This window comes from Schistocerca cancellata, chromosome 4, assembly GCF_023864275.1.
Source record: "Schistocerca cancellata isolate TAMUIC-IGC-003103 chromosome 4, iqSchCanc2.1, whole genome shotgun sequence".
Lineage (NCBI taxonomy): Eukaryota > Metazoa > Arthropoda > Insecta > Orthoptera > Acrididae > Schistocerca > Schistocerca cancellata.
The window spans coordinates 202938704-202965144 of record NC_064629.1 but is presented as its reverse complement, the minus strand read 5'-3'; the positions used below and the strand labels follow the sequence as shown (position 1 = coordinate 202965144).

Sequence of the window (26441 nt, the reverse complement as noted above, 5' to 3'; positions counted from 1 at the left end):
TTTATTGGAGGTTTTAAGTGCATTACTAGATCTGAAGTCCCTAAGGAATGGCATAGTTTTCAAACAAGCTAAGCAATATCTACAACGATTTATACACTAAACTGTACCAATCAACTCAATTTTCTCCCAATTAATGTAAAGTAAGCACTCTGATAAGACTAACAATGAGATTAAAAACTACTCAACACACCATATTTTGCTGGCTCAACACATGTGGGCAGTGGGAACTTGCAAGCTTCAGTTTTGGCACTCTTCATCAAGGACATCTGAAAATTACCAATGAGATATCCTACTTTGAGAAAGTACTATAAAATGATAATAAATTGAATGTATATTAGGCAGCAAGCAACTGCTGCCTCAATTGTACTGTACAGAAAATAAGACTTTTTAGGCTATGGATTGTATCCAACAAGGAAAAAAAACACCAACAAAATTAAATTCCTGAAATGAAAGGGCCAGAAATGTTTAAAATAAATTTTTAAGTGACAGTAATTCATCTGTGGAAGCCTATGCATTGGTAAAATTTTGCTTTATTCCTTCTTGCCCACTGATGCCAGTTACTAAACTAGGAGATTCAAAACTCAAGTAGCTAATTAGTAACTCATTATGACAGTAACAAAAAAGGTTCTGTGCTATTTGCATATCCCACCTAATAGTACATCAAAAGGCAGCAATCAATTTAAGCTGAGCATTTAATAACAAAGACTGTCATTGCAAAGCACTTGTAACTTCTGTCAGTCATCAGCAATTAAAAACGAACAAAGAACAACAACATAATAATAATAATAATAATAATAATAATAATAATAATAACACAAATTGAAATCATATAACATAAATGAAAAATGCATCTCAACTTAGCGATAAGCACAATGCTTCTACAGAAAAACAGTTATTTCACTGATTCTTTCGGAGTGTTCACCAATATTCCCTCACAAAACAGAAATGTCAATACTTAGCAGGAAAAAAGATTCACAGCTGAATTGGCACATTTTTTGAGTGTAAAACTGTGCAGTAAACAATGAAGATTTATTAATAACATTCGTTCAAGCTGCAACTCATTGCTGAATCTGATTAGCTAAGATGAAGGTTAAAAGAAAACATTAAGAACAAATCAAAGAAGACAGTTGAATGATGTAACAATTGTAAAATGTTCTGTGGCATGCATTTTTTATTTTTTTTTATTTTTTAAAGTCAAAGTACTCACTGGTAATAAAAGTTACACCATTTACCAGTTACCGTATCAACTCTAAAAAGATTTTTCCACAAAACCTCAATCGGTGCACTTCGTGTATGTGAGGGATGAGGCAGAGCACTTACAGAATAACTAAGATGTACATCAATGGAAATATTAGAGTTCCAGGATATTATGAGTGTTCTGGTCAAAATTAAATGTGTGCCCGTGCATACCCACTCACATCTATCAACTGTCACAGAATATTACTATTTAATCTAGTATTAAGAGCAAGATAACATAATTTTTGTTTCCCACAGACAAATATCATCTTTTTGTTTAGCAGCAACCCCTCCCAGTATCTTAACTATAGAAAAACAGCAGCTTGTCACAGTGAATAAAAATTGTATACCCTGCATGAAAGAATGATTTTCATTCTGTATTTTTTCAGTGGCCTAAAAATGACTTTTTTTCCACATAATAGATTCGTGCAAGTCCATCTGGCGACATAGGATGGGTGTTCTCAAAATATTTTATTCCATTATGGTACCAGCCAAATGTCGCATATGTATCTGGAAGCTAAATTTTGCATTATGTATCTGACAAAGAAAAAGCAAACAAAGCACGGTTATCAGTAATGTGAACATTGGCACTCACAGAATAAGATCTGCACGACTGAAAAGGCACAGTTACTAGCAACATTTCAGAAAAAAACTCATTCCAGTACAGCTAACCTCATCTGGACAGTGAACTTGCACCCTTTCTTCTTTGCGGTAACTATCAAAACATATGTACATGGAAATACTGGAAAGCTTTTACTCACTATTATTTCTTGTAAGACAAAAGATGAATATGTCCCAACTAGCAACCAATAATTGCATGCTGACAGATAGAAACTGTTTAGAATTTTGAAGTACTCCAAGAATGTCAGATGTTAAAGCAATATCTCCACTACATTACTCAGGCTCACATTTCTGCCTTTAGTTATACTATTCTGAACGCGTAAGGCTATTTAGGGTCAGTTACAGAAAAACAGAAAATGCTTTTGGGAAGCATTTGGAAAATCAGATATATGTTGCCAGTACTTTCAAAATAAATTCCAATGCCAAAGAAAACATCCGAACTTCCAGTTATACAGATGTTACACCATATTGTTAACCATGTGTAAATGCCTGTAGGGTCAATGTGTGTGCAATGTTTGGTTCACAACATGACAGTATGAAATTAATCATAAATCAGCCAGTGTTGAGTGCAGTGCATAGAATTAGATCTGCTATGTATCAGATGTTCTGAATAAAGGGACTGACAATGTGGTTATAAAAATATGATCCCTTCCATAATTTGTTTTCTGTGCAAAATCAATACACTTTGTTTATTTTCAACTTTTACCACAACCCTTTCTTACAAATTTGTAAAATATGCACCATTAATTAGGGGATAAAAGGAAAATTTTCCACAGAGCACAATGGAAAAGGTAAACTAATGCTCTTGAAAACCATATACTGTACCAATAGCTCATTAACTCTACACGGGTGAGTAATATGATTTGCAGGTCCTTTACTCACAGTAATGAACAGCTGTGTTACTGTGGTGACAAACTGTGTTGGTGAAGCAAAATCTCATACTTGTTAAAATGCAGTATTCATAAGAAAAATGCTCAAATAACAGGCACATTATATGCATCCAACTGTTTGCAGGTGATATAGATGCCACTGACATGTAGCAGCAAACACAGTTGACAGATACTTCCATCATGAAGGTAAACAGTATGTCAAGAACCAACTGTATGAATACAGACAAACCAATAATACTACAGAAAAAGAGTACTCTCACTCATATATGACAGTATCTTCTTGTACACATTGGGTCTTGATGGTGTGTGTACTGAGGAGAGGGGAAAAAAAAATCAGGGTTATTTTATCATTCATACAGTATCACAGACAGACACATAAGTGCAGATACTTTTGTTTGAGCTGGTGGGTGTTAAGAGAATTTTCAGTACTCTGGTAGTCCCCACAAGAACTTCACTGCTTAGGGATACAGGGGTGACAATCATGTTACATACTTTGTGCAATAGCAAGGAGGAGGGATAACTCTGCACTAGAACAGTGCCTGTCTAAAAAATTAATGTCTAACCAATATATGGAGGAGCAAAAAAATTAAAATAATGAGATGGCTAAACCAAGTCTCAAAACCAGCCCTATCAAGGACAAGGGAAGATGAAGGTTTATCATCCCGTTGACAAAGAGGTTAAAGATGAAGGACAAGCTCAGATAGCAGGAGAATGGGGAGGAAACTGAAGTGTCCATTTCAAAAGACCTAAATCAATTTAGGTTAATTTTTATTAAACCTGATGCAGATTCACTGGTGTATAAAAAACATTTTCTTTTCTTGTAGGCATTGTAGCCCTGACAGACTAAGCACAACATCCCTGCACCAATTAATCACTCAGTGTCACCTTATGTTTTTAAACAGTTGCATTATATTTACATTTTTATGTACTTATGACTTGTCTTCTAAGGAAGATGACTACTGAAGAAATACTGAAAATATTGGATGAATAGTCCAGAAAAACAAAAGCCACAGTCATACATAGTGGGAAATCTAAGAAGAAGAAGAAGAAGAAGAAGAAGAAGAAGAAAGAAATGGTATAGAAAATTCAGTGTGGCAATGATTTGAGCTAGACCAATGAAACTGATATACACTACTGGCCATTAAAATTGCTACACCACGAAGATGACGTGCTACAGATGCGAAATTTAACCGACAGGAAGGAGATGCTGTGATATGCAAATGATTAGCTTTTCAGAGCATTCACACAAAGTTGGCGCCCGTGGTGACACCTACAACGTGCTGACATGAGGAAAGTTTCCAACCGATTTCTCATACACAAACAACAGTTGACCAGCGTTGCCTGGTGAAACGTTGTTGTGATGCCTTGTGTAAGGAGGAGAAATGCGTACCATCACGTTTCCGACTTTGATAAGCGTCGGATTGTAACCTATCGCGATTGCAGTTTATTGTATCGCGACATTGCTGCTCGGGTTGGCCGAGATTTAATGACTGTTAGCAGAATATAGAATTGGTGGGATCAGGAGGGTAATACAGAACGCCATGCTGGATCCCAATGGCCTCGTATCACTATCAGTCGAGATGACAGGCATCTTATCCGCATGGCTGTAACGAATTGTGCAGCCGCGTCTCGATACCTGAGTCAACAGATGGGGACATTTGCAAGACAACAACCATCTGCATGAACAGTTCGAAGACGTTTGGAGCAGCATGGACCATCAGCTCGGAGACCATGGCTGCGGTTACCCTTGACGCTGCATCACACACAGGAGCGCCTGCGATGGTGTACTCAACAACGAACTTGGGTGCACGAATGGCAAAACGTCATTTTTTCGGATGAATCCAGGTTCTGTTTACAGCATCATGATGGTCGCATCCGTGTTTGGCAACATCGCAGTGAACGCACATTGTAAGCGTGTATTCGTCATCACCATACTGGCGTATCACCTGGTGTGATGGTATGGGGTACCACTGGTTACACGTCTCGGTCACCTCTTGTTCGCATTGACGGCACTTTGAACAGTGGACGTTAAATTTCAGATGTGTTACGACCCGTGGCTCTACCCTTCATTCGATCCCTACGAAACCCTACATTTCAGCAGTATAATGCACGACCACATGTTGCAGGTCCTGTACAGGCCTTTCTGGATACAGAAAATGTTCAACTGCTTCCCTGGTCAACACATTCTCCAGATCTCTCACCAACTGAAAATGTCTGGTCAATGGTGGCCGAACAACTGGCTCGCCACAATACGCTTCTTGGTGGAGCAATTTTAATGGCCGGTAGTGTAAAAGCAGATCAGGATTCTAGTCATACAATGTATGTAAATGATGAAATCATTATTCATAAAAATGCAAGGTTACAAGCAAAAATTATGTGAAAGTACCACCTGATCTGAAACATGGTGGAAGTTTCTCTCTTTCATACAATACTATATAATATTATGGATGACATTATTGCATATATTAACAGCTACTTTCAAAAGCAATGCAATGTTGTGAAATATTCCCAGACACACCAAAGACTGAAATTACGGCCTCCCTTGGTTGCTTGTATTTAACAGGTATGAAGAACGGTAGTCATATGAATTCCTACTTTCACTTTGAGCACAACGAATCAAGAGGGGTGGCAAAAACATCTTGTGCATCAATTTTTTGGTAAATTTATATTCAACTGTAAAGATATGTATAGCCTGTGTACTTTTGTCTCAACTGATAGAAAATTTGTGCCTTTCAGAAATATTACAACTTCCTGCTGTATATACCAAACATGTCACCAACACACACACACACACACACACACACACATTAAACTTTTACATTACGTGATGCCAATGATGTCAACCCCTATTACATGAACAATATTGAAATTTATTGTGACATGAAAATGAACACATCCTACTTGGTGTTTAACAAATCAAGTTACATTGTAAAATGGCTGATTCGTCATTTGTAAGTTCAAACAGAAACACTGTATTTGGTAACTAGTACACTAGTTAGCAACTGATCTGGAGAAGCCACTCACCTGAATAGATACTCTTTAAAGAGTTAAGAGGGAACCACCTTGGGAATTTCTGAAATTGGTAAGTGAGCTTCTCACTATCTGCATCCCCAAAAGGGATCACTAGAGCGTCCCATGTCCCAATACAAAATAAATCAGTTGTACTCTTGTCTACAATGCATGCCATCCCAACTTTGGATAATGCAGCTAAAAAGCTCAAATCATAACAAACTGCAGAAGGACCAATGGAGGAATTGATACTGTGGAATAGTTATGCACTACATACAGCTCTGCTCTTCATTCAAGATTGTGTTCTGTCCACTGTTAAACGTAGCAGGCATTTAAGCTCATGTACTCAGTGTTTCAAAGGGAATTTATCTTTAACACTGTCAATATTGGAATCTCATCTTTGAGAAAGAACTTTTAACTTCCTCCCATCTGATATCAAGGTCTTCAATTATGCTTGGTTTTTCAAATAGTTTCAGACAAATTCTTAGATGGTCCTAGCAATGCACCTTCTCAGTAGAAATGACAAACCTTTACATAAATTGAAAAACAATATATGTGCCGATTGTTTTGGGTGTGGCTGTGGCAAAGATGTTCATACTACTATATCCAGCTCTTCCTGTAACAATTCTGGCTGAAATGACATGTTCAATTTACCTACATAAGCAGTACATGTTGCAAAAAGAGTTAATCTTCAGCAATAACTTGATTTTAGAATTACACAGAATATCAGTGTTTCCTTCATATGTTTAGTCATAGATATGAGTAGTCCTATTGCCTGAGAAAGTAGGTGGTGTTGAACATACACTAACTACTACATGAAATGAAGTAACTTAATGTTTATATTCACTTATGACAAGTATACTATTTACAGTTCATATCTTATCCAGAGTCATTTTAGGCCCACTATAAAACAAAAGTAACAAATGTGGTGTTATCCTGACATTTCATTCCAAAGAAACAAAAATCCAATCATAATGGCATGAACAAAGAATGGGGCATGGAATAACCTGCTCATCTTAAGAAATTCAATAAACCTTGAGCATGGTCAACCAATCTACAAGATACCTGAATGTGGTTGGTCTGAGAGGGAACTGCTTCCCACAGTCTTGTGTCTTAACTACTGTGCAAAATTTGGTCTATTAAGAACTTGTCAGATGATCTAGGTTGATGTCTTGCTAGATTTGACCCTTTAAATAATCCCAGAAAAACTGTCAAGTGCTCTCCAAAGGTAGTAACAGTTGAGCTCATCCACACCAACCACATAGTATTGATGTAAAGTGTGTATTTCTGTTTAGCTTGCTATATTCCTCATTAAAGAATAAATGTATTTTTTATTTTTTCAGTTATCTTCCTAAAAGTGTTTTTCTTTAATTTTTTTCCATCAAAGCATTCTGGATCTGTAATGTTCATTCTGTTTCAAATAAATAACATACACCACATTTGCTATCTTTGTTTAATAATGGACTCTCATCAACACTTTGGTAGCACATCCCACCACCTGTTGCATCACCAGTCTTGCTTGTGATTGTCAGTTAATAATATTGACAGCAAGGTGTCACATTTATCACTCGCAAAGGTATTTTCTAGGGTTCTTTTATGCTTATGCTGCAAAACAACGTGGACCTCTTTAGACAGTGATTCATTCAGCTGCAGCTATTCACTTAACCAATCTTACGCTGTGCAATAGTCACGGCCTTGATTTATTGTGCATAAAATAATAATAATAATAATAATAATAATAATAATAATAATATTTAAGATTACTTGTAACGGACAGAGAGTGAAGGAACTTGTGATCCATACCTACTGTTAGGACCATCTACGAATTTGCTTGAAACTATTTGAGAGGGGGAAAAAAATCGTCAAAATGTGGGTAGTTGGACTAAAGACTTCACCACAAAAACCCATTCTTTTATTAAGCTAAAACATCATCATCATCATCATCATCATCATCATCATCATCATCATCATCATCCCCACAGATGGTACTTTGGTGAGATGAAAAGCCACAAAGCTGGGTTTCAAAAGAAGCACTTTATCACTGGTAACCTTCATTAACTTTGAAGTTTAAAAATGTATCCTGCAGAGCAATGTTGACCGTTGTAAACACAGAAAAGGATGTGCTCTCTATATGAAGATCACTTTACTTTTTTTTCCCTTGTTCATTGAATGCAAGGTGCTATTTCTGTCACCCAACAGCAATCTGTCAGCAACAAGTATGAGAGAGTAGGTGTACTGTGATGTCACAGTAATAATCAAACAATGCCCCATGCTGTAATTAATTTGAAGATGTAGTTTCAATTATCTATATGACATTGTCGCAATATAAATGCTATATATAACTTTTTAATCAGCTTTATCTCCCGACTAGAGGATAGTCTTATTGGCTACTAATGCATGTACTCATATGTGCCTGTGGGATTGTTGCTTTACTTTTCTCATATAGTTTAAAAAAAAATATGAGCTGGTAAACTGCTCGTTCTCCTAACTACTCTCCAATATCTGCATTTGACATATAGCAGTCAGTACTGGCTATAATGATAATATTATTGTTTGCAGTAACTGCAGCCATATAATTTATGTCAGAATCATGGGAGAAGGGGGTAGAGGGTGTGGGTGGGCGAAGGGGAGGGGGAGGAGGAGGTTAGTGTTTAACAACCCGCCGATGAGGTCATTAGAGACAGAGCACATGCTCAGACTGCGAAAGGATGGAGAAGGTAATTGGTCATGCCCTTTCAAAGGAATCATACCAGCATTTTCCTTAAGCAATTTAGGGAAATCAAGGAAAACCTAACTCAGGATGCCCAGAGACAGGTTTGAACCATCATCCTCCTGAATGCGAGTCCACTGCGCTACTTCGCTCAGTCTCAGAATCACTGGAAGAGTCACTTGGTGGTTCACCTACAGTGACCCACATCCTGAAAGGGAAAATACATTTGGTAAGAGGCAGTGCAGTATATGCTGTAAGCCCAGTTTGTATATTTGGAAGCCCACATATCAGCAGCACTTATATCAGCCGTAATACTGATTTATCAACTTTGCATCAATTGCTGACTGTGTCAAAGTTTGCTTACACATATGTCATTGGCATATAGAGCACTCTCCATGTATGCTTATTTATGCGTGTCACTCATGTAAAATCACACAATAGGGGTCTAGTTTTGAAATTTGCAGAATGACACCTGGTGCATCTAATAGACTATTTTCTTATGTTAAAAATATGGTTCGGATTGTTGGTATTCCGATTGATTACAACATTTAAATAGCATTTATGGTCAATATTCCACAAAATACCTGTTATTTCTATGTAATTACTGCTTAAAAATCACCGAATATCGAGATCTGGTCACATGATCAAAAATTCTCTGTTATTGGCTGATGCTCTAGTGAAGTCATTTACTAGGAGTAAGACAAAGCTATGTGTGTGTTACAGAAGCATTAGCTGAAGTTAAGACATTTTTACATACTTTTTCTGCCAACAGTTTAGCTGTTGAGTGACAGAAAATGCATTTATAGCTTTTAACTAACAACAGAAAGGAATAGTGGAAGCATTAAAAAAGCTTATGCGTTTATGCTCCACACATTTAGAGTGGCAATACGTGCAACAACAGATATTCTTTTCCCTGCTCTCTGTAACATCATTAAACTCACTCAAAACTAACAAACTTTACCACTTTTAAAATGGATCCATATATTATAACTAGACTGCTGACTATCAGTCATGAGGTACGACCCAAGGCACAATAAAACTATTCTTGGCAAAACTTAGTGCTCTGGAGAAGACGCCCAGCAGAGATACTGCACACAGGAGTTTGGTAGTGCAACAGATAGTGCATCAGGCTGCTGATAAACAAGATCACATGTTCAAATTCTGGAAGAGAGATAAATATATTTGAAAGTCTTACACGAAATACAAAAATATATAGCCGCTCATTAGTCTTAGTCTGAGAAATGGACAACAGAGGATAAATGCATTAACTTTGCGAACACCTTTTTGGAAAGCATTGCTAGTAGTAAAAATATCACCATACATCCCAGTACAACGAGGTGTAGGAAGATGAGGTTATACGGAGAGATATAAACCACGTACAACATGCAGGTGACACAAATGTAAGAACTGTGATGTTTGCGAGTGTAAACTAATGTTAGCGTCTGAAGCAGACTTACTTCATCTTTACGTAAGACAATGAAATTGCAAAAGTTTCAACAATAAGGATCCTAGCTGGACTGTATGAAGATAAAAATATTGTTTCTCATTAAGGAAAAGGTGTGTGGTCACATTAATTAGAAAATATTTTGAATGTGATGTGCGAACAGCGATTGCAAATATAAGCGCATGTAAACAGCATGGAAAACACAATTGTATTCTGTTTCTGATCGGTGTGTTGAAGTTCTGTAATTGTGATTTAGTTTTCGTATGAGAGGACCGTTCAGTTGTTTTAAAAATAAGTTAAAATGTTCTTTCAGGTTAGAATCGAATTAGCAATCTATGATCATCATCTTACAAAATTCGATGATACTGAGCTACCGAAAAATTGAGGTATAGTTGGGAAAACGACAAGTTTCATTAGGAGTTTAATTTTGCTGAATGACGCTATCCTTCAGTGTAACAGTGGTAGAGCACATCTCATAGATAAGTTACTGTTAATCTCACAGTGCAACACATTTGTGATTAAATTAGTGATCTTGTGTGTTGATATTGTCACAATTTGCCAGAACAGTGCAACCATATTTTACGCATCTTCCCATTCTCTGGAACACTCAAAAATAATTTTCAGGAGTTTCTATAGATGTATTAGTACAGTATGGTACTACGCATTATTTGTAGCCCATTTCCCAAAACAAATTCCAAGATATCACTGTGAATTAGCATTATGACAGTAGGAGCAGCAAGCTAGCCAGTGACATCAAAGGCATCACAAGACTCGAATGGAGTGTTTTAGCAGGCTTTCAAATTATTTGAATTTCATTTCTGTTTTTATAAAAGAATAATGAAATTCAAGAAGAAAAAATGTGTGTTAGGAGCATAAAATGACATAATTAATCATTTAAGAGAATGGCAGAAAACAGTCAAATATCCTATTATGCTGTCATGTTACTTGTCAACAACTTCTACACTGAAAACAAGTTGAGCTCAAAAATGGCTCTGAGCACTATGGGACTTAACATCTGTGGTCATCAGTCCCCTAGAACTTAGAACTACTTAAACCTAACTAACCTAAGGACATCACACACATCCATGCCCGAGGCAGGATTCGAACCTGCGACCGTAGCAGTCGCGCGGTTCCGGACTGAGCGTCTAGAACCGCTAGACCACCGCGGCCGGCACAAGTTGAGCATGTACCATGATGTCCTGGAACATTTAACTAACTTTTGTACTAAACAATTATGAAATATTTTACCAAAATTCTATTTCAGTGTTGAGAATGACTGTCCCATGTCCTTCACACATGGTTCAGTACTTTCAAAGGCAAAGAGTGCCGAGTAGTGCACTATTCTGTGTGAAAACTACACACTGCCATGGGCTGATTATTGGCTTTTCCCCTTCAGCAAATGGAGTTTGGGCTTTTAGGAAAACACCTCCAGAATGCTGTAAGTAAGAATGAGATAGTGTGTGCAGCTGTGAATTGTAAAACTATTTTTTATATTATAAGTTATCTGGAGTAGATTGTGTGTAAATCAAATGACATCACATATAGAGACCAACCAAATGAGGCAGCATATTTATTAAGATACTGATCTCATATTCGGAAGTTCAACCAAATGAGGCAGTGTAGTCATTAAAATACTGACCTCATATTTCGAAGTTTTCTCTATCTGGCCATGGCAAATGCTGAGATGGTTCAAGGCCATGGTTGACCACCTGTCCTATCCTCATAAAAGCATACTTATACATTGTGACAATTATTGAACTATATGGGGGGGGGGGGGGGGACGTAAATTAGTTACAAACTATGGTGTGCACACACTTTATTCATCATGTAAACATCACTACAGATATTCATATTCAGGTTATGATATGTTCGATATTCCTGCCATCATTGGTGGTGATGTAGCGCAGACAAATAACGAAATTTTGCGTGACCTGCTGAAGTGTTGGTACACGATGCTTCAATGACCTGAATGGCTGTTTTCAGCTCAGCAATGGTTTTGAGGTTATTGCTGTACACCCTGTCCTTAATATAGCCCCACAAAAAGGAGTCACGTGTTCAGATCTGGAGAACACAGCAGCCAATCGAGGCCCATACCAGTTGCCTCTGGGTACCCCCGAGGAAGAATGCGGTCCCAAAAAGTGCTCCTCCAGGACATTACACAATCTCCTGTTTCGATGGGCCTGAGCTCCATCTTGAACAAACCACATCTTGTCCAAATCAGGCTCACTTTGGATAATGAGGATGAAATCATCTTCCAAAACCTTCACGTACCGTTCAGTAGTCACTGTGCCATCAAGGAATATCACACCGATTATTCCGTGACTGGACACTGCACACCACACACTCACCCATTGAGGGAGAAGAGATTTCGCTATCACGAAGTGTGGATTATCAGTCCCCCAGATGCACCAATTTTATTTACATACCCCTCCAAATGAAAGTGGGCTTTGTTGCTAAACCAAACCATAATGTACATAATAATTCCCATAATGCCCTGTGGCCAACCATGCAGTTTGAACGTCAGAATGCAAACCGTTCAGAAGTTATGATGATTTCATTTTAAATAGCTCAATAACTGTTACCCTGCATATTCTGTATGTATGTATGTATGTATGTATGTATGTATGTATGTGTATTTTGAACTATTTATTTTCATTGTATTACGACAAATCCTAAATCATTGTTAGATAATCCCTGGATGAGTAAGTTAATCAAATCAGTAAAATCAGCTTCTTGGCAGAAAAGTTGATATAGTTTTGGGTAAGTGTAAAGGTCTTAATTCATTGAGGCAGCATTGCTATCTGTGCAGTTTAAGTTATAATGAAAAATATTACAGATAAGCAGTCATCAAAGGTTGTGGTTGGGGAGGTAACTGATGTTTCAAGTGTAGAACATTGGTTATACCCAGACATTGACCCACTGTTCCTTGTATACGTGAAAGAAGGATATACTCAAGTTTTCAAAAACTGGGCAAATACAATATGGCAAAGTTATAACTAGCACCTACCATTTCCTGCCATTCATTATTGTCAACTCCAATGAAATGAGTTCAGAACTGTGATGCCAAATAACTCTGTAGCACTATACCTGTTATTCTCCACTGTACTGTCACCCAATATTATTTTGGAGCATTCTGTCCACCCTGCTAGTAACCTCTGTTTTTTGCATTTTCTGCAGAGTTCATTTTTTTCTGAAATGGTATATGGAAATGTAGGTTCACTGTGCCATCAACTGCAAGGTCATTAGTGATAGAGCACAAGCTCGGATGTGAGATGGATGAAGAAGGAAATTAAATGTGTCCTCTAAGGAACCATTTTAGCATTTGTATTATCAATTTAGGGAGACCACGGAAAACATAAATATGGATGACCAGGCAGCCCGCGAATTGAAAGTATTTCGTTCCAGCACAGGTCTACTCTCTCAGTATTTTTTAACATAGGTGCTTTGAGTTATGTAAACAATCAACAGTTCATATGATTAAAGAACCAGTGTCATTCAATCTCCTTGCACTGTTTAGGAATTGCCATATTCCATATGTTGTGGATCAGACCTCTAATAACAGGTGTAATGTTTAGCTTGAATGCACATATCCCAAGTACAGCCCTGGAAGACATATATTTGATACCCAGCTGCAGTGTCCAATTGTCCTTCATTCCACATGGCTGAAATTGTCTCCAGGTGATCTGGAAACTCAACAATGCAATTTTTCCAGGTAGTTGAATTGGTTGCTTTTTGATGTCAGAAAATTTATATCCTTAACAACATCAGCTATGGTCCAAGTACAGCTCTTCTTAATATGTAGCTGTCAAAACTACCTTTTTATCTTAGGGGTTAATGGCTCATCAATGATGAGGTCATCAGAGATGGAGTCCAAGCTTGGATATGAGGACAGATATTGAGGAAACCAGGCTGTGTTCTTTTTTTCAAATGAGCCATCGTGACATTGGCTTAAGTAATTTTGGGGCGAACCTTGGAACCCCCAACATCTGGATGCCCAAACTGGGATTTAAATTGCTGTCCTCCTGAATTTAAGTACAGTGCGTTAACCACTGTACCCCACCAATAGGTATGACTATCAATCACTGTGATAGATGCTTTCATATGAAGATTTCCAAGATATATATCCTCTCTCACATATGACTTGGGATGTGAATCAATTTCTCTCAGTGAGTGATCACCTTGGTATTCTCACCTCAACCGTACAGTCATCATTTGTCATATTATGGCCCCAGTCTGAGATGAGAATCCAAGTCCCCTGCTATCACTACTTGCTCTCGCGTGTTAGTAGTAAGAGGTCTTTTACAAGAGGGAGTTATTTGATGAGAAGTACACACAAACTGTGGCCAGAACTGTGTTCCCTGACTAGTATTTATTCGAGTATCTGACGGACCATGTTTCTCTGGCACAGTCAAAACGAGGTTATTCTCCAGTTTTCTCACCTGACACATTACCAGGGGTCCTAATGGCAACTGAGTGTACTTACTGGCCACGACAACCATCAAAGAACTATTTAACGCCAAACAGTACACAACAAACTCTTACAAATGCATGAGTTTTCACATGCAGCAAATATGTAGAGACTAACCACCTTGGAACTGTACTTTTAAAAAACCCATCTAATAGTTCTAAGGTTCAACTTTATGGCAAACTGCTCCAATATAGTCTGTAAATAAGAAATCTTACATTTTTGTAAGCAAAGTCTACCTTCCACATCAATGTCACATGGTTACTCACAATTCTGCCATTTGTCTGTTCATGACACACTTTCATCTCAGCAGAATATGAACAGTTCACATACTGAGCTGTTACAGAAATGTCACTGGGCTCTTTTCCCTAAAGTGAAGGTGTTAATTTCTGCAACAACTACCCCTCAAAGAACCCAAAGTATTTACTTTTTGATACTGATTTTGTGTGTATAGAATTATTGTTATATACCTTTAACACTAATTACATCTGTTCATACCAAGTGGCACACTTCCTAAGCTATGCATCATGTATACTCAACCATTTGTCCCACTACAATACCTTATTGCAATGGTCTGGAAGATATTTTGTATTTGAATACAGTTGGCTTCACTGGTGCCAGGCATACCGTCTACTGAAATTGTACCATGGGAACAGTATTTGTGTCAAATTCAGTTCACTCGCTTCATTACAAGATCCAAAAGAAGGTGAACACTACCGATCAAGCGAACACAGTGTTTCTTGACTATTAGAAACTAACTGGCACAGTTCCACATTCAATAACTAAAACACATCCTTATTTCTAATAATACCTGTAAATGCAATGAGAATTTTGGAAAGGTAGAGCTCTGAATTTCTTTCCAGATGGCAAGTCATCATCAGCACATATACAAAATTAAGTTTATCCCACAATAATGTGCAGTCGTCACTGCTGTTCACATTGCTCATAAGTAACTTAGTTCAATCATATAATATGGATGATTCTTTCCTCGGCTATAGTATATACATTATTGTATCCTCTGTACACATCATTAATAAATAACTCAGTTGCAAAGAGCACAAAAAACCCAAAACACATCATACATTAGAACATATACTTTACACATGAAGAAGGAACAAATCAAACATGAATTTCTTAGATCTAAACATCAAGCACATGAACAACAAACATGACCTTCAAATTTTCTGCAAACAAACAGCCACATATACCATTATACATAGGCAATCAAACCATCTACTGAATAAGAAAGTGATAACTCGCCAACTACAAAACAACATAATATGGCAAATAGATGAAAAAAAAAGAACGACTAAATACGCAAACACCAAAGCACACAGAAACAACAGAATATACACACCACATTCCAGAGCCACAAAACACACAATGATAAGACATTAAATACACTCATCAATAATTTTTTCCAACAATGGATCAAAATAACATTTAAAATTGACAAGACAAAAAAACATATCAAAGGTGTGATGAAAATGAAAGATGTGTGTAGAAACTCAAACATTTATGCTATAGCATAATGTATGCAGATCAGTGTACACTGGAAAAATGAGCAGAAATTTAGAGGGAAAAAAAAGTAAAACACCTTAGTACTCTTAGCAAGATTGCTCAATCAACATTGTGTTGAACAAATTACACAAAATCACTGTCAAACAAAATTAAAAACTATCTTGAAAATATACTGTACATAAATAAGCAAAAAACAGTGAAACAGATGATAATTAACATTAACCATGCAGAAATCAGCTCAATACTTCTTTGGATAAATGAATAAGAGTGTAACTTCAGTAATGAGAAGTAGTGAAGTATATTGGCTGCACCATTTACCTAAAAGGTCAGTGAAAGACAGTCTCATAAGTGATCATATGCTAATGGGGACAAAATAAAAAGTCTCACATCCATGAAATGTGTGATACAGATAACTTACACACAGAATTTTCCAGTGTAGCAGACATGAAGACACAAACACAAAATGTACAGTTTTAAAAATTAATTTTATAACTACACACCTCAATGAAAAGCCAATGAGACACAGCTGATGGGACTATTACTCGTATGCTCATCACCTGCAGAAGCCATCAAGTGGGGTATCCCAAGAGGCACATTATCATAGGGTAACAGATAAACTGTGTATTAACATTGTGTTGGTAAGCACATCGGACAAAAAAATTTGGTCACCTGGAGATATCAAACAAAAAACTGTCAAACATCATCTTTATCCCTGATAATGGCCCCAATTTAATGAGGACGGGAGTCCATAAATTTCTTTAAGTATGCCACAACTAGCAGAAGCCAGTTATTGATGATTATATCTCATAAAATTACGAAACTACAAGGTATTTTTATTGATACATTTTAGACAAAGTTACGTATGTTCCTAGACAATTTCTATGGTATCATGCGACTTGACGGGCCAGCCACGGTGTGATAGGATGCCTGACTGTTTGACAGGCCAGGAATTTATGCATACAGCTCTATGAAAACAGCAATTACCATCCTGGAAGACAGTAGTGTCCATATCACACTCATCATTAAGATGTAGAAGAGAAGACAACACTTGGTCAACAAAAATGTTGAAATAAGCATCTTCATGGCCACAACTACACCCTCTCCAAACTAGTTTAAAATGCCTCATCTGTTGGTGCAGTCAGCATCTTGCATCATTTAAAATGAGGCCAAATTGCAACTCTTCAATCCACATTGCATGCCTCCAGGCGCCTACTGTTCAGTCTCTGTGCTGTTCAACTCATTAAAGATGTGCAGCTTTATGTAACAGGGAAAAAGCAATGGCCTTTTGCAAGGGAAAAATTACCATTGTTTGCTCTTTCCAATGTTCAGTCTGAAACTGGTTGAGATGTACCTGCACTCACACAGTACAAACTCCTCTGAGGTTCGAAACAGGCTGTCATAGGCATCGTATGACACTAGTCTTCGGTCCTGCCTGTGATGATCTTTCTACAAAAACTGCTTTTAAGCCGTGTTACAAGGCTGAGAGTTGTACACTATTCCTTGTAGATATGTTGGACAGTTCATTAGGTATCTTCATTCCTACACAGTATCAAATTAAGCATGCTCTAACACAACAGTTCCTTTCTGCCATTCTGTCACATCAATTCATCTTGCTGCACTAACTAACCCCTTACAACCGACTGGCACACGGGCACCATTTACTGCCATGACTTACGTAACTAATATTGAGTCAAATGACCACCTTGCACAAGTATTACCCATCTATATAACTAAAAAATGAATACTGTGCTCTTTTGAAGTAATTTATTGTAATTACAAAGGTTACGTATAAAATACTATTTATTTTTCAAGGCTCCTCATTACTGTCTTGGATAATTAATGCGAAACATTACGTACGTATTATTTGAAGTCACCTGAGTATGCGTGCCGAGTTTCCATCACTTCCGACAGATAGCATAGCTGCAGGACAGTTTCAAAATGGTGTCTGTAGGTGTTGAACGTTACAAGCAACGTGCTGCCATTGCATTTTTCTCTGCAGAGAAAGAAACTGTGAGGAATATTCACAAACACTTGTGCAAAGTGTATGGAGACTTTGCAGCTGACAGAAGTACAGTTAGTTGCTGGGCACAGTAGGTGAGGTCATTAGAAGACGGTTCTACAGGGCTTCACGATTTGCAGCTGTCGGGGGAGACCATCCATGACTGTCACACGAGACATGTTGCAGTGAGCTGATGTTTTCATTTACAAGGACAGACACATTACGACTCTGCAGTTTGTGCTGCATCTGTCACTCAGCAAAGGAAGTGTGGATGGAATTACCTGCATTCTTGGATATTCAAAAGTTGGTGCAGATGGGTCCTGCAGTGTCTAACGGTGGATCACAAACCGCACAGAAAAAACATTTGTCTTGCTTTGTTGCAACATTTTGAAGCTGAGGGGGAAGCCTTCTTGTTCTGGATTGTGACAGGTGATGAAACCTGGTTTCACCATTTTGAGCCCGAAACAAAATGACAGTCGATGGAATAGCATCATTCCCACTCCCCACAGAAGAAAAAATTCAAACCAACTGCTTGTGCTGGTAAAGTCATGATCACCGTGTTCTGGGAGTGTGAAGGTGTGATTCTCATTGATGTGATGCCAAGGGGCGGAACTATTAATGCAGAAGCATATGTCAACAAATTAACAGAACTCAAGACACTTCCGGCGACTTTGGCGCCACAAGCAACCCAGGAGATGTTTTGCTGCAACACGATAACACTTGAAAATCTATGTGGAACCAGCAATTTTGGAGATGATTTCTTGTGGTCTGAGTTACCTTCAAATCTTTGTCATTTCACAGATCTTCACCAACAGTTTATGGTAGATGGTATTATATACAGCAGATACCAGGTGAATTAATGTGAGGCCCATAACAATTATATTTTCATATCCATCTTAATTATATAGTGACAGAATGAGAATTTGTGACATGGTACAAGGAGTGTTTCGATATATGTGGAAATGTGACACAGGAGATGTGTTGGAGCACAGTTGTGTCAGCCTGTGAAGGTTTCGGTTCTAGGTTTCACCATAAATAATTCTCTCTATATCACTGCATAAAAAACACATTTTGTGAAGACACCATATTCCAACATACAGTTCCAGAGAAGTGAGGACAAAACTGCACACAATTTATTTCAAAACTGCTAGCAAGCTCTGAAAATCTGCTGCCACTGGCTTTGGATGTCTTCAGAATACCATAAACTGAAACAACTTTGCCACTTTTTGAATAAGAATATCTTTGGCATCTGGATCATCGAATAGCGGCATCAATGCTTTTACTGCACAAGGCAACAATTTGTTGTGCATTTTTCACTTATTCATTGTTTCCTGGTCTTCGTCACGGCTTTTTCTTTTGGCTTATGCTGCACACATTTTCTGGTAGTCTACAAAAGCATCTTACCCTGCCCACTCATTCTCATGTAAGTGAAAACTATTTCTTTTTGTCAATGCAGTATATCATCACATTTCAGAATTACTTTTTGAAACAAAATTGTGTGGTGTATTTCGTATAATAACATAACTTGGCAATGTTGCACCAGGAAGTTCAGACAAAAATGGGAAAAGTTTGCCAACCTAGAATTCTGCCCTTTTCGTACCTCTTTCACGCTACCTCAAGCATTTATTGGTCTCTGTATAGGTTGTTTAATATGCCAAGACTCATTAGAACCAAACTAGGAGCACGCGGGTATCAAAATGACGACACTATGCTACAGCTAGCTTTTTCTCTGCAGTGACTGATGAGCAAATGATCAGTAGAAAAGCAACAAAAAGAGTTCAATATTCCTCAAATAACAATTGAAAACAAAGTATACAGTCTCCATTTAAAGAAAGCAGGGCATCAGACTGCACTGAGCAGTGAAGAACAAGACGAGATCCTTGAACAAGTCCTCGTGTGTGCAGATGGGGACTGCCTCTTGATGCCCTTGATCTATGGCTCATTGTGAAAAATTTCTCTGATTCGATGAGGCAGCAAAGTTCACAATTCAATAATAACTTATCTGGTGATGACTAGAGCCGTTCTTTTGTGAAATGGCATAAACGAATATTTTCTACATATAAATGCCAAGAAGAAATTCCTCCATCCCACATAATCCACTATGATAAGACAAATTTGACTGATGATCCAGCATTTTAAAAAAATGATATTTCATAGAGGTTGGAGGTATCAATAAAGAGTTATAAATTCTACCAAAGGAAGTGTTTCTTTAATGTATGCACCTTCAGCATCAGGAGAAATACTTCCCACTTCTATGGTTTATTGTTCAAAGCAGTTATGGGACATGTGGATTTTGAGAGGAACAAACTACAGTTATACAGCAAGTGGGTGGTTTGACACTCTGCATTTTGCAAAGTGGTTTTTTCATGTTGTACCATGGGCAAGAAACCTAATCTGGCCCCAAATGTTTAATATGAAATAATCTTAGTAGCCATGTGAATGTAAGAGATATCAAGGCAAGTAGAACTCACAACATCTGCTTTGTGTTCTTGCCCCCAGCTTTCACTCATCCGTGTCAACCTCTGGATGTTTCAGTCTTTGCTCCCTCTAAAAGGAAATGGAGAGCCATACTGACAGATTGTAAGATGAGAAAGTCATCTAGTTCCAAGACACTCGAGGAAAGTGCATTTCCCAAATTGTTGTCAAATTCTTCTCACTGCTTTGGGTGAAGGTGAGAAAATGAAATCTATCTCATCATATCAGGTTTCAAGAAATGAGGCAGTGTGCCACTAAATCCAGAAGAAGTTTATTCTAGAATCAAAGATGCTGAGAGAGCTAACGGTAATGGCACATCTACAAGAATTAGTGATTCACTCATGAATTACCTTCAAGCATGTCACAGAAAAAATAAGAGTTGACTGAAGAGGAGAAGAAGGAGAATTGATGTGCCAACAGGGGAAGCTGTTGACAAATCACACTTGATGAGCCACCAATCTCTTCCGAGTACCTCTGTAATGAAACAAATTGAGGGGACTGGTAGAAGGAAGAACAGACAGATAGCCATCACAGCAACAATGAATCTGACTGCGCATTTTCTTTACATGACACATATGACTGAACCTGAACAAGATGCAGAACCTACGGAAGAACTAGGTAGTCAGGAATTAGTTGATCCTGTTGATCTTGCTTTCTGTTGTGAAGAGGGATGGAATTCAGCCATTCATGAACATAATTAATTTAATTCCAGAATGACCCAAGGATCTTACAAAACCAAAGCTTGGAATATTTGTTGTAATAAATTCCTGACAAAAAAATTGTCAAGCATTTTGTGGGTAAACTTACTCAGTTCTACAGACGGGGAGTTGGAGGTGTCTTATCTTTGTACAAAAGACATGGGGAAAAGTTTTTACTTCCACAGGTGTGTCAGATGAAGCATCCCTGAATGTAAAAGACATTGTGTACATAATTAATAATCCCTACAACCAAACTGAAGTAAATTTTTCTTTTCTGGTGAAAATTTTAAATTTTCTTTGCATTTGAAGAGTTGAATTTTGTGTGTACCTTTCTGTGTCAATTTCTATGTAACTATCTTTGCATTAAAGTGTTTAATACTAACATGTAAATTGTTTTCACTGCTTTAAACTTCTTTTTTAGTAATTTCTTTTTAGTGATTTCCACTGATTTTAACACAGTTGGCAAAGTTGTCTGGTTTGTCAGGTGACTTTGCCAAATGTGTGTTTCATTTTTTAAATATGTGAATACATAGGTAAGATGTCATCTGTTTAAAAACATTTTTTGGATTATTAGGTAACAAACCAAGCCGAAGAAAAGAAATGTGGCAAAGTCATCCCAGTTTATGGTACAAACATTGTTTCCCCTAAGACAACAGAAAATGCAAATAATAAATCACAGCTAAAAATGATACAAAGTTGCTAATTGGATTGCTACATTCCTTCCAGCAATTTGGTGAAACTAATGAATTGGTGTCACAATATAAGGATTTGAACAGAGCTCTTTCTGATGACAATAACAGCAACATCCAATTTCATGTACTGTACCTATAAATTCCTTAACAGTATACTTTATATATGCTGCAATTCGCTTTATTGATAAATTTGGTATTTCAACATTTAAGACACAAAAACTTTTTATAATTTACACCTAACTGCCTGTAATGTAAGAATACAAACCGACATACATGCAAGAAAGAATTTTCGACACAGAAAATCTATGGATGCAGCACAAAGGGGACAAGTAATACTGGCACCAGAAGCCACAGAAAGGCCTCCAATTGCATCCCCTTTCAATGAAAGTATACCTTAAAAGTCCCCCCCCCCCCCCCCCCCAGAGAGGTAGTTTATTTGATGAATGTTTACTTCCATAATTACAGCACATTGTACCTTTAAAGTATTTATGACATCTTAAACAAGAAATCAGTTCATAAAGGACATGCAGCTATAGCAGCCAAGGCCAAAGCTACTTGGTCATAGAATGAGTCTGAATATCATTTACAGGATGCTGGCTAAAAAATAAGAAAATAAATAAAATAAACTAAATAATTTATAAAACTAAATAAAACAGATTATGTAAATAAATAATTATTACAGAGAACAATTCTCAACTACTGCGAGGAGCTCCTGTTCAGAGTAGAAAGTGTGAAGCCTAGTGAAAGTTAAATTGAAACCTGTTGAATAGTCGAACATTTCTGTACAAAGTTCAAGTATGTACTGTTCAAGTGCAAATAGTTTTTCCATCTAGTGTTAACTGAATGAAGTTCCAATGTCTTCTGAATAAGATAATACTGTCAACAACAAATTGCACAATGGGGCATATGTGGAGTGTCACCACAAATTATGATACCAGCAAGCAAAGTAAACAAGCCTTCACTTTCAGTTTTAAAGACAGTGGAGATTGAAACTTCCTGGCAGATTAAAACTGTGTGCCCGACCGAGACAGTGGAGATTATTCTTACAATGAAGACAGCAGCACTGAGGTTTCTACCTAAGTCCAAGAACATGACAATCCCACTGGATACTGCAACTGGATGCTTGCAACAATATATCAACAAGGCAGGAATAACCATATCATACATACATTTGTTCATCCGGTTAGGATGTGTCACACACTAATAACTTAACAGAACCTTAAAAGAGAACAGGGCATCCAGAATTCTTACTGCCCATCAAGTGATATAATATGCTTTTTACTGTCATATCCACGAATAACATACATTCCACAATAACTCGAGACTTTGATTTTGCAACCTACAATAAAATTAATGCGGTCAGAAGCCACAAACATCACACCACCTTTTCTTTTCAAGAGGAACAACAGTTTTAGAAACAGAAAACTGAAAAGGTAATCTGCCATGACTTTTCATTTGCAAAGAAAGTATTCAAAACAGATGGTTAACTGCTACCATTGGTTCTAAACATCTACCACCATTAAAGTGGAAAGAATTGAACTGAAATAAATGAAATATCCAAAGAAGAGTTGCTACAGTAACCTAGCTGTAAGCAGTGGAATTGTAACGTCAAACGTAAGACAATTCCCACAAAGATACTACCATGGGCTGCATGTGAGATCAGAGAATTTCTGAAAGTATAAGCCTACTCATGCTTATTTACTTGGATAAGTGACAGCATTAATTCCAGCCACACTGTTGTCAACGAAACATTTCTAAGGGTGGAAAAGAAGCTGCAGCTTAAAACAAAAGGGAAAAAGCTACATCTTCCATGTTTACACATAACTGAAGGATGTGCAGCTATATATGATCTCTTCAAGTCACAAGCATCACGAACTGTTTTGAAACTGTCATCTTTAAGAACTCCACTGCCCAGTATATCACAATAAGCAGCCAACAATAACATCCTCTGTGACAGAACCTGTAGTGTTAACAAGGCTATGAGACAATTCAGTGCCAGAAGCAAGTAAGTTGGTGAGTTCTCAATAACAGTGCCTAAGTTGAAAGATAAATGTGATTGCACTAATTCTGATGCTTGCCTACAAAGAATACATCAGCTGAAGCCAAGTAGCAAGATGAGGTTCCATTGATGTTATGAATGTACTTCATTGTAGGGTCAGTCTGTGTCAAATCAATCTAGTTTAGTTAACATCTGGATCTTCATGTTGCACATTTCTCTGATTTTTTAAACTAATTAACAATACACATGCAATTAACAAACATTGGAAATTCCATAACTTCATCATCCCAGTGTTCTGCTTTTGGTTCTCAAAATAGGAAAAGTGGTATGATTTTCCAAGTGTTTTGAGGAACAAAATTCACTAAAGGTCCAAAAATTGTGAAGCTGCAGAGTTGACAATGTTGCCATTTTTAAAGCTCTTAAAACTCAACTTTAATGTAACAAACAACACAACACTACTGTCAGATTAATTTAATACTGCAGCCATCCAAAACTTTGGTATTTCTGAATCTCAACAAAAATACCCCCCCCCCTCCCCCCATGTTTTCTCATAATAATATACATGGTGTCCCAGGAGGAATGATCAGTATCCAGAAACAAGACACGAATGCTCATTTGAAGAAAAAAAAATTCATATGGAAATATGCCTATTCCAAATGGTTTCCAAAACAGAACACATTTTAATGTACATTGTTATTTATGGAACTGATGACTTTACACCCACCTGGTTTGAATCATATTTAACGAACAGAATGCTTCAAACAATGTTGAAAAGGTAAAAAATTTTTGTGACTAGGGGGAAATCACAAAGAGAATCCCACAGTTTTCAATTTTGTGTGCATTACTACTAGAATAAAATGACAGAGACATTAAGTGGCTAATACACACATGTGTGTGCCATTAGCCAGAGGAGAAATGTATATTAAATGTGTTTTATCTCAGACAACATTTTGTAGAAGGCACAGGCATATACTAACATTAAGTTTTCTGCTTCAAATGAGCATTCCTGTCATATCACTGAATACTGATGATTCCTCCTGGGACACTGTGTACATATTGTGATGTTATATATTAATGTATCACAAAGGATAGGCTGAAAGAGAAATTAATTTTTAAGTACAATGCTGCACCACATTATGTTTCCTTATCAGTTGATACTGCAAGAATTGTAAACAATAAACAGAATTGATTTTTGTAGTAGTTTATACTCTGCTATTAGATGATAGTCTTCCAACTGCAGTGTTTTCAGATATTACTTCCTGTATCACACACGAGAAAGACTTTTAACCTGTCAAGTGTGGATTAATTCATTTTCGCTCTAACTGGCAACATTAATTTAATAACATTGTTGCTGCTTTTGAAAATAATTAACCTCAGCTCCACTGTTCGTTCATATTTGGTGTACAAAGTGAGACAAACCAGTTTTCCAGTTGTATAAAATAGTTTGCAAGAAACCCAAGTTCTCATGCTCAAACTTACTCCTTTGTGTTTCAAGATGGAGATGGGGCTCCGTCTTACCACAGAACACATTGTATCTTTTTGTCGTGTACTAAAATAAAGATAATAGTGAACTCTACCATTTGTCTTATGTCTTCATTTATGACTGCTTAGAACACTATATAGTGGCATTTAATGTTTTCAGATCAAAGCTGATCTAAATATCAAAGGAAAAATTGTCCGAGACTAAAAAGATGTTCTATTTTTTATGGTAATTCTATAAAAACAGAAAAAATCTCAGCACATGTTCTCACAAAACTGATTATAATATTGGTGTAAAATGGCACTATTTTTACACAGTACATGGTGAAAGTGCTTCTGATGGACATGGGGGCACTGACAAAAGATCTGCTGCACAAGCAAGTTTAGAAAATCAAACCATTGCCACCCAAGCAGCTGCACAATTTTGTTCAGGAAATAATTCCTAGAATCCATTTGAATTATGTACAACAGAGGAATACTTACAAAATGTAAGGATATTGCCCCAATTCATTAAGTCAAAAATCATACAAGGGATTCAAATTATTAATTTAGTTTTATCCACTTGTGTGAGGATACAGAAAAAAAAATTAAAACTCTTCTAAAAAAATGCAGATTGTGTTCTTTAAAGTCATTTTTATGATCTCATTATTTCAAGTAACTTTTATTACTTAAGTACCTTAAAATATATAATTCAATTCTCAATTCTCAGTAATCCTAATACTCCAGCTCGGTTTTTGAAGGTAAGTACTGATTTCAAGATCTGTCATTAAAATCTCTTAGTTATTTTGGTTGGAATCATGAATCCCTCAATCAAGGGGTAGTTCATTGAGATTAGTGTTGTCCATGAAATACTTGTTCTTGTGATGACAGCTTGTAGGAGCAGTAAGACTTAGGCATTCAAGGCAAAACTGATGCCAGAGGTGAGAAGGAGTCTGTGTAGATTGGACTGGTATGTAGGTCAGAGCAAACAAGGAGTCTCCCAGACCTCATCCAATGGTGAGAAAAGCCACACTCTGCATCCAACTCCCCCACCAGCCTGATGAAAGGCCAACACACTTGCAGAGCAAATCAAGTTTTCTAGTCAGCAGATTCAGAACAGTAGAAGTGCTAAGGCTAAAAACATAACAGACACCAGTTGGACCATCAATAATAAAAACACAAGGAGAGAAATAGGTAAGGTAGCAGCTGGATGTGTCTGGAGCT

General features: G+C 37.2%; 1 protein-coding gene across 1 annotated transcript in view; it reads right to left on the bottom strand.

Moving 5' to 3' along the window:
- Nucleotides 1-26441, bottom strand: part of LOC126184024 (uncharacterized) — a 344076-nt gene that overhangs the window by 262478 nt on the left and 55157 nt on the right. The window contains exon 2 of the mRNA XM_049926377.1: nucleotides 191-266. The gene's annotated coding sequence lies outside the window, so the exon portion shown is untranslated. The remainder of the gene's footprint in view (nucleotides 1-190; nucleotides 267-26441) is intronic.